Source organism: Benincasa hispida, chromosome 12, assembly GCF_027475165.1.
Source record: "Benincasa hispida cultivar pf3 chromosome 12, pf3_genome.v1.1, whole genome shotgun sequence".
Lineage (NCBI taxonomy): Eukaryota > Viridiplantae > Streptophyta > Magnoliopsida > Cucurbitales > Cucurbitaceae > Benincasa > Benincasa hispida.
The window spans coordinates 13,734,233-13,744,456 of NC_143489.1; the positions used below are offsets into that span (position 1 = coordinate 13,734,233).

Below are 10,224 nucleotides of genomic sequence, written 5' to 3' on the forward strand. Positions count from 1 at the left end.
AGATAACTTTTAGATTGACTGAGTTTTCAAGATTATATGATTCAAATCGTACGAATTCTGAAAACATCTTTTTTATGTTTTCAGTATTTCAAGATTTTAAAATAAAGAATTATATTAAAAATGATAAAAACAATAGCAAATATATTATTTCATATTATAGAATCAATTATTTTTTTTAAATTAAAATATGTAATATATTATATGATATTACAATATAATAATTACAAAAAAAAAAATTAATATAAAAAAGTTCATAAATTAATTAGTAATGATTTATATTTAACCTAGTATGTAATGAATAACTAAATACATTTTAAAATACATTTTGAAACATTATTTAAGTTAGAATTTGCTATTAAATATATAACTAAAAATATGAAATAAAACTATGTTTTTTTTTTATTCCGTGGTTACATACTAAACATGTCTTTATATACTATCTAATAACTGTTTTTCATGTCACCTATGATATACCAATATCTTAGAATCTTTGATAAAAAAAAATATTATATCTAAATTAAAGGAAGGCAAATAATTTGAATAAATTTAGAATATCGAGGCTCTATTAGTAGATTCTTAAATTTGAAAAGAAGTGTAAACAGTTCTCTGATGATTTGGAAAACCTAATCCCACTTTTAATTTTGAAATTCAAGTTGCTATTTTCTATGGCAGACAAGAAGCCGAGAAAAAAGTGTCTGCAGCTTTGGCTTCAAAGATAAGGGAGTGAATAATAAAACAGCCTTGAAGGATGCAGTAAAAAGACGAAGATGAAAAGGACCTCTACTCCTTTTAATAAATCATGTGGGACGTGTCAGCTTTTTTATTCATTATATCTACCACAACCTAACCAACTTTTGTCCTTTTTTTTTTCTTCTTTTTTAAATCCTTAAAATAAAAAGAAAAGAGAGAAAAAAAACTAAATTCACATAAGTGGACAAATAGTTAATTATTATAATAATTTGTGTTTGAGGTATAGGTCATTTTAGTTTGAGTTATTGAGAAGTAAACTATTTTAGTTTAAGAAGGAAATAGTAAAAATTATAGCAAAATAGTAAAAAAATGATAAATAATAAATATTATAACAAATAAGAGTTTTAAAATAGTGTTAATTGGAGATTATAAAATAGTATTTACTATAGTAAGATGTGGTTATTATAATCTATTAAAAAGCCCATAAATGTCAAATATCACAAATTTTGGTTTGAGATATATATATCATGCAAACTAGCTTTTTCAATCTTGGTCTAGATAAGTCAAGACTTTCCAAACCAATTTCCCATGCATATCATACAAATTAACTTTTTCAATTCCACCTAAATAAGTCTATGTTTTTTTTTAAGTTGGTCTAACTTAGCGATTATTGACCTATACTATTTCTTTTATAGATTGAAAGTTCAAATTAAGATATCCCACTTTATTTGTTTTAGAAAAAAGAAAAATCATGATATAACACTTTTTCTTACAAGTGGAAATCAATATTAATTAGGGAGGAAATAATATTGCAAAGATTTAAATACATGACACCTTTGAACCACTTGTTTTGACACCATCTTAAATCACCAATTGACTTAAAAAATTTAAGCGATGAACTCAAATGTAATATCATATCATCTAACACTTTCAACAAATAATAAAATTTGCGTGGTTTAGTATTAGCTCATTTTATTTATTTTCTAACTTACTTTTGTGATTTAAGTAATGTATCCATGCCAATACATATAATTCGAACTCACATATCACAAAAAAATTATGGCATAATAAAGATAAGCACAAAAATAGTTGGTTATTAATTTTTTTTTTCAAGTTTGGATACTAAAATAGAGACCTCCTAACTTCAACATAGGACAGAAATAAAATAACTTTGAATTTTAGAAAGTAAAATAGTCAGTCTCATACATTTAAATACCAAAATAAAATTGTTTTAAATAGTTTGAAAACAAGAGTGCAAGATCTATTCATTCTTTTTTGTATAATATTATATTATATAGAAGGACCTAACTCTTTAAACTATACTGATATTTAACCGAAAGATTGAGAAATCCTATCTTAATAAGTTTATTATTACAAGGTAAAAAGTAGTACACACATCAACAATATCAACAATATCACGTGTAATGCACGTGCTAAAAGATAGTAATAAAAAATGTTCAACTTTGCTAAATCTCTTTTTACATAAAGAACACCCATGAATATATAATACACAAAGAGTCAAGTGAAAACCTTAATTAGGTTGAAAATTTTACAATAAATTATTTAATAAAGTTTGATCGATTTCATAGTTGAATGCATGAGAAAGAAGTATCTTGAATTTATACCCAATATTTATTAAGCGACAAACAGATTTTTAAATTCAAATTTAATTGTAATTGTAAGACAAACACATTGTGACGATCTCATTAAATAATGTATTCATTCTACACTCATGAATATAGGAAAGAGAAACTATAGATACATTTTGAATTCGTATCTAGTTAAGTAAGGATATTCAATTTTTGAATCTACTTCTCACATTACACTAGTAAGAAAATTTGTTTAGAACTTTGGTAGTATATATTCCTTAGGTTCACATTAGAATTTTTCTTTCATAAAGAATTATTTAAAGTTATTAGACTCTCCATTTTAAAAAATTATTAATATGACTATCTCACAGTACTTTTTTGTAAATGATAAATAGGTTGAGAAGATTTGAATCTCCAATATTAAGGGAGATAGTACATGTCAATTAAGATCGAATTATGTTAGGTTGAAGTAATACCCACATTTCCTTATAGTCTATCTGTTTCAATAATTTTTCAAAAGGAGTCTTCATTTGGTTATTTATATGATACATCCCCAAATCTTCTCTTATGCATCAAATCCTTTCTCCTCCCTCCAAATTAGCGATGGCAAATCTAAAGATCTCACTACCAATTCTCATTATCCTTGTAGCTCTCCACAATGCGGCAACCGCAGAGTCGTCGGCCGCCACAAGCTTCATCGAGTCATCCTGCAAAGTGACCCGCTACCCGGCGCTGTGCGTTCAGTCCCTGTCAAGCTACGCCACCACCATCCGCCAGAGCGGTCGTCAGCTGGCCCGAATGGCCCTGTCCGTGAGCCTCAGCAAGGCCCGTCTCGCCGCAGCCTTCGTGGCCAAACTGGGCAAAGGCGGTGGAATGAAGGGGCTGGAGTACCAAGCAGTGAAGGACTGCATAGAGAATATGGGAGACAGCGTGGACAGGCTCAGGCAATCGGTGAAGGAGCTTGGGGACTTACGTCGAACAGCTGGTGGGGACTTTTTGTGGCACATGAATAATGTTCAGACTTGGGTCAGCGCCGCCCTCACTGATGAAACCACTTGCCTTGATGGCTTCGCCGGCCGCCGCTTGGACGGCCAAATCAAGGCTGCGATCCGCCAGAGAATTACCCTTGTTGCTCAAATCACTAGTAATTCTCTGGCTCTTGTTAATCGCTTTGCTGACAAAAACCACTGATTTGTACTTCAAGTACTCTACTCACTACTGTTGGTTTGCCTTATTTTTGTATAGTTACGTGGGTTTTAAGTTGTGTAAATTTTTGTGTTTGTGTATGCTAAATAGTTTTCCACTTAGATACAATCATTTTTATATATGTTTCTTAAAATTGCTCTAGATCATGTTCAAGCTATCTAACAAAGTTTGTCTCTTTCAGTATTTTTTTTAAACCCAATACTCATTTGATGTTTTTTTATTCAATAATTCTATTCATATTTGTTTAAATAAAATATTGGTTACAATTTTTCTCTTTTTTAACTTTTACAAATTTTCGTTATTTCTTTCTGTTTTTTATAATGAACAACTATACCTACTATATTTCTTATAGAATTATGGTTAAATAAAATGGAAAACTAGAAAGAAATCAAAACTTTTGATTTCTAACTTTTCTAAATGAATTTCATCATCATCACTATCTCTTTTTCTTCCGATTGTTGCTCTATATTTTTACTATATCATGATTTTTTTTTTATTGAATCTCCCCCATCATTTTAGCCGAATGTCCATAACATTTTTTTAACAATTTCATTTTCATTTTTTCTAAATTTGAAAGATCATCAAAGAATAAATATCTATTTTTCACTAGTTTTTGCTAGAAAATGTTATGGAAAAAAAATATCCATTTTATGGTTTTTTTTTGTTATATCTTACATATTTTTCAACCACATACCTGCTTTTTCAAATATTCGTAACACTCGTTTGATATATGAATTCAATTAGATAAAAATATATTTTACAAATTTCTACGTATAAATATTGCACTTAATGTAGATAAAATATTATTATTTATACAATCGACAATCCTATAATATACTTTAGTCGTCATCAGCCTTATAATAGTCGAAAGCAGTTGTCAAAGTTGATAATCGAATATGATTTTCGCTAGGGATGTACACGGGTTGGGTTGAGTTGGGTTGAGGGTGTTGTTTGGACCAATCTGAAAATTCAGATTGGTTAGGTTGACAATCCAAAGAATCCAGATAAAATCTCTAATCCGACCCAATCCAACCCGAATTTTAAAGGTTGGATTGGGTTGTCGATTTATAACCTTTTTTTTTTCTTTTTAATTAAAAAGATGTAAATTTATATACAACACATGACTAATAACTAAAATCTCATAAAATTCAAAACTAAATATCAAATATCTAAGATATTTATTGCAAACTTTAAATAAGGACAAATATCATAACAATTTTAAAAGAAAATATTTAAAATTCACAAATTAATCAATTAAAAGTAATCAAATTTTAAACAAAAAGAAATATTTATAATATATTTTATTTATATATATAAAATTCAGGTTGGGTTGGGTCAATCCAAATGTTTTTTAGCCAACCCACGACTCAACCTAACCCAACAAAAATAGAAAAAGTTTAATCCAACTCAACCCAAAAACAAAACTAACTCAATCCAACCCTTATATTTTAGGTTGGCTAGTCCAGGTTATTCAAGTTGTTGAGCTATTTAAACACCCCTAATTTTTTATGGAGTTTGTAGTTGGAGGTGGTTGGTAAAGCCTGAAGTTGGTCACATTAAGGTGGTATCCGAGTTGGTTGTCAGAGGTAGTTTTCGTAGCCCAGAGTTGGTCTTGCGGAAGGTGGTCGTCGAAGTTGATTATCGAAGATGATTTTGGAGTTTGTAGTTGGACGTGGTTGTCGGACCCTGAAGTTGGTTGCATGAAAGGTGGTATTGGAGTTTGTTGGTAGAGTTTGTCATTGGAGGTGGTAGTCGAAGCTTGAAGTTGACTGTTGAAGTTGTTCGCTCCTAGGTGATCATCGAAGGTGATTTTTGTCGGAGTTTTGTAGTCGAAGGTGGTTGTCGAAGCTTGAAATTGATTGTCGGAGTTGGTTGCGTGAAAGTGGTCATCGAAGGTGGTTGTTGAAGCCCGAAGTTAGTTACTAAAGTTGTTATCGGAGGCGGTTATCAGGGTTCAAAATTGGTTCCTGGAGTATGACAGTGATATTCATCAATAGTGGTTGATGGGTGGAGCTATTGAAAACATTGGAAGAATAAAAAGTTGGAGTGGGTTAGTAAAATATATCAAGTCAACTTCACCAATATTTAAAGTTGGTGAGCCAAATATTGAGTTGATATATTATACCAACTCAACTCAACCCATGTCGGTGAGCCAAACACCCTCTTAATATTTTATTTGTTTTTATAGCTTTTTAAAACTTAAAATATTATTATGTACTTTAAAACCCATTTTCACGTGGATTTTCTAATACTTGTCATACAGGTAGAATTTACTAATCAACTAGTTAAAAATATAGCCTAACTAATTAGTTAATTAATATCAATTAATCATTACTATTAACTATAATTAATTATTACACATAAATATATTATTTACACTTAGTAGATTTCAATTAATACTTTTACCATTAATAGTTTATTTTATATCAACTATTTAATCAAAAATATAAATTATTAATATTCTAATATAATTAATTGATAGAATAATTGAAATGAGTAATATTTTTAAGATTAATAATTAAGTGTAAAACTAGATTTTTAAATAATTACAATTATAACAAAACATATCATCGATAGACTTTGTCGCTAATAGATTCATATTATAATATGGTCAATCATGGATAGACTCCAAGACTTGAATCTAAATTTTGCTATATTAACTATTTAATTAAAAAATTATAAATTATTAATATTCCAAACTAATTAATTTATATATGTCAGAGTTATTTTAATAATTAATCATTAATTAAATTAAGTTTAATTAATAATTAATGTGAAAATATTCATTTATTTTTTGTTTTAAGTGATTAAATAAATTATCATTAATATAACTATATATTAAATAATATTAAATTTAGTTTATGACAACATTAATGGCTGTTTTATATTTAAGTAAATAATTGTTTAGTTTTGCTTTATATGCACAAATTTAGTAACTCAAACACAGTTATTTAATTTTAGACTATATTCCAACACAAATATTAATTTATCCTAGATACTTAAATTTCAGATATATCAGTGATTAAAATATATAGATAAATATGACGCTTTATCTCAAAACTAGCTGTAAATGAAATGAGCAATCCATATATCTTACAAAGAGTGTGGCATGTCTTTATTCTAAATTTTCAATATAGGATCCTCAACATGCAACTTCAAGATGACATACTTCTTTAGGTTGACCATTCTTAGATTAGATCTCATTTATATTTTTGGACCGAATATGTTCGTCTAAGCTTCATGAGCTCTAATACTATAATTAGGTGAACACGAGTTACTTACATCTTAAATTTTTTGATAATGAGATAAGTAATTTAACTATACTATATAAAGAATGTGACATCCTTTCAACTAAAATCTCTTTTATCATATTTAAAATCATGTAAAAAATGTTTATAGTCATATAAAAAATAATTTAAATATATAGTATCAAAATAGTTTTCTTTTTTCTTTTTTTTTTTATTTGTTCAAGGTATAGAGTACAAGTATATGCCAATTTTAAAGTTATGTTCACATTGGCGATGCATTTAAAAGTGTAATATGAAATATCAAATTTATTTTGGATAATTAAAAATATATTTTTAGAGCTTTTTTAATTTGAATTTTTTTTTTTAACTATTTAGCTCTAAAAATGCTCTTAATTATTTGAAATTAATATTTAGAGGTATAAACTTAAATATGGATATTATCAATTAATACCCTAAAACTTTGAGAGTTGTACCAATTATAGTCTTGAAGTAATAATTGTATCCATTTAAACTCTAAAGGTCTGTTTGTTTCTCGGATTTTTCCATGTGACTTCAAATATTTAATATTTTTGTTTGTTTTGTTTCATAGAATTTTACTTTTTAAAGCCCATGATATTATTATCTAGGAAAGTTTAAAACTCATCTGGCATAGGTTTTTAATACCCTGCATAAGTATGGAATATTTATATCTGGGAGATGAACAATAAAATTATAGTTTAATTAATCAATAAATTTATATTCAGTGATCATTACTATTAATTTTAATTAATTATTAAATATAAATATATTATTTAGATTTATAAATTTCAATTGATATCTATACACTTAATATTTTATGCCATCTTAATTATTTAATATAAGATATTATAATAATTATCGATATTTTAATTAATTTATATTAATTTAATTATTTTTACTAATTAATTTAATTATATTTAATAAAAAAAGATATTAATTTATTTATATTTTATTAATTAAATAATATTTAATATAATAATAAATTAAATAATGCTTAATCTAATTTATAACTACATTAATTGTTTCTATATACAAATTGGTAAATTGAACATAAATATTTAACTTCTAGGAATTAATTATTTCTACATATCCAAACACAGACATTAATTATTCTAGAAATTTAAAACTCATACATTCAAATCCTTGACATTTAATATCTAAACCTGTGAAACAATATCTGCGATCCAAATGAACATTAATAAACTTTCATAAGTGTATCAATTTATATCCTCCTCTACATTTCTTTCGACCAATATAATGTGAAACTTATAATTGAAGTCAATTAAGTTCTTACATTTTCGTAAGCTAATAAATTTAAACCATTCATTTACGATTTTCATGTATTAATCCTCAAATTGAGGGTGTTTAATTCATACCATTATATGTATCAAACGAAGTTTTTTTAAATAGATGTTCATAACTTAAATTGATACAACCCATAAAATTAGGGGTACAAATTGATATTTTCTCAATTAAATATGAAATTGACTTGAATGAACCTTTAAGATTCCTTTTAAAATTGAGGGAATAATACCTTTTTGGTTATTTATGTTTTGGCTCTAGTTTTTATTTGGTCCATATGTTTTAAAATGTTACTTATTTAGTAATTAAGTTTTGAGTTTTGTTTCAATGTAAGCTGTAAGTTTCAAAATATTACAATCTTATCCTTGAAATTTGAGTTTTATTTCAATTTGGTCCCTAGATTTCAAAATTTTACCTTTTTAATCTCAATTTTTCATTGAATACATTTTGTTAATTTCTATTAATTAATTACAAATAGTTATGAAGTGAAATTTTATATTTAATTTTAAAAGTGATAAAATTGTGAATCTTAATTAATTATAATTCTTTTAATGCTATTTAATTTATTAACATAAATTAATTTTAAAAACAGAATGTGAGTATTTAGTAAAAAAAAAAAAATCGATGTTAATAATATAAATCTTAAAACATAAGAACCAAATTAAAACAAAATTCAAATGTCAAGAGTAAAATTGTAACATAAAAATTAAGGACTAAATTGAAACCAAACAATACTAAAAATTTATCGACTAAATGTGTAATATTTTGAAACCTTAAAATTAAATAGAAAATAAACTCAAAATTTAGGAACAACAAGATATTTTTTAAAAAAAAATTAAAAAAGAAAAAACGATTTTGTTGGATATAGTGATATCAAACATATATATTTTTTCCTTAGTCCTTTTTCTTTGGCTGCCATTTTAAAATTAAGGGAAGGAAATTAGATTGAAGTCGCTGTCTACTTAAGCCGACAGTGGACTTTTTGCCTTTGGATAGGTAGGTTGATGGCACGAGGTCGGTATTAGCTATTGAATTTAAAATAAATTTTTATATAAATTTCTTTGGGTTAGTTTAAGTTAAATTGAGCAAAATTATTTGTTAAAACTATTAATTGTGTCTATGGACTTTTAGTCGCATACTTTAATAAGGTAAATCTTTGGGAGAAGGATGGCACATATACTTTATAAGAAAATCTTGTAACAATAATAATCATAATAATAATAATTATTATTAGGTTAAATTAAATAAAATAATAATGGAGTGTGTGTTAATAGTCAAATACTATTTATCGTTTTGATATGTTTTAAGAGAGGATTTTGACTCTAAAATTTTAAGTAATTTTGTGAAATTTTATATTTTAACCTAAAATTTTGGTTATTGAAAAAATTGGTGTAAGCTAAGATTGAAAATAAGAGAAAAATGAAAGTATCTATATGAAGAAAAATAGGATATCTATATAATTTGTTTTAAAATTGAATGTTCGAACTTAAATAAAACTTCAAACAAATTGATCAACATAGAGCATTTTTAAAAATTTTTTATTTTAAAATAAAGTTTGTTTGTAATGAGTTATCAACGGTTTTTGTTCATATATTAATAGCAAAATTAAGTTAAGGGTATTTTTGGAACTTTTAAAAATTTAGGGGTATTTTTTAAACAAAACTTTAATGTTTTCCATCCAAAATTAATGATATGGGCATTTTTAACTCATTTTTACGGTTTAAGGATATTTTTGAAATTTTTTTAAATTAAAGGTACTTTTACCACCAAGTACAAAGTTTGGAGACATTTTTTTTATAATTTAGTCTTATTATTATTATTGACAATTTGTAGAGTGAGAGAGTCAAACCTCCAATTTTAAAATCGATAATACATACTTCCATTTTATTACAAGGGAAAAATGAATTTTTTTTTTTTAAAATAATGTTTTTTTAATAAATAATGACAAAAATAGGGTTGGGGAGAAAGTATTCCAAAAAATAGGTGTTTAAATCGTGTACCGGGTATACGATTACACCTTAATCGTGTACCTGGTACATGATAAGCCCTAAATCGTGTACCGAGTATAAGAGTACCTTGCCATCTGGCACGCCCAGTCTAGCATGGTAGTCATGCAGGTTTGACTGAGGGAATCGTGTACACGATTACCCTAAGTCGTGTCATGGGCACAC

General features: G+C 26.4%; 1 pseudogene across 1 annotated transcript; it reads left to right on the forward strand.

Moving 5' to 3' along the window:
* The first annotated feature begins 2,704 nt into the window (after positions 1 to 2,704).
* LOC120067961 (21 kDa protein pseudogene) lies at positions 2,705 to 3,626 on the forward strand (annotated as a pseudogene). Its single transcript, XR_016525357.1, has one exon. The product of XR_016525357.1 is annotated as a 21 kDa protein pseudogene (transcript).
* The last annotated feature ends 6,598 nt before the right edge of the window (positions 3,627 to 10,224 follow it).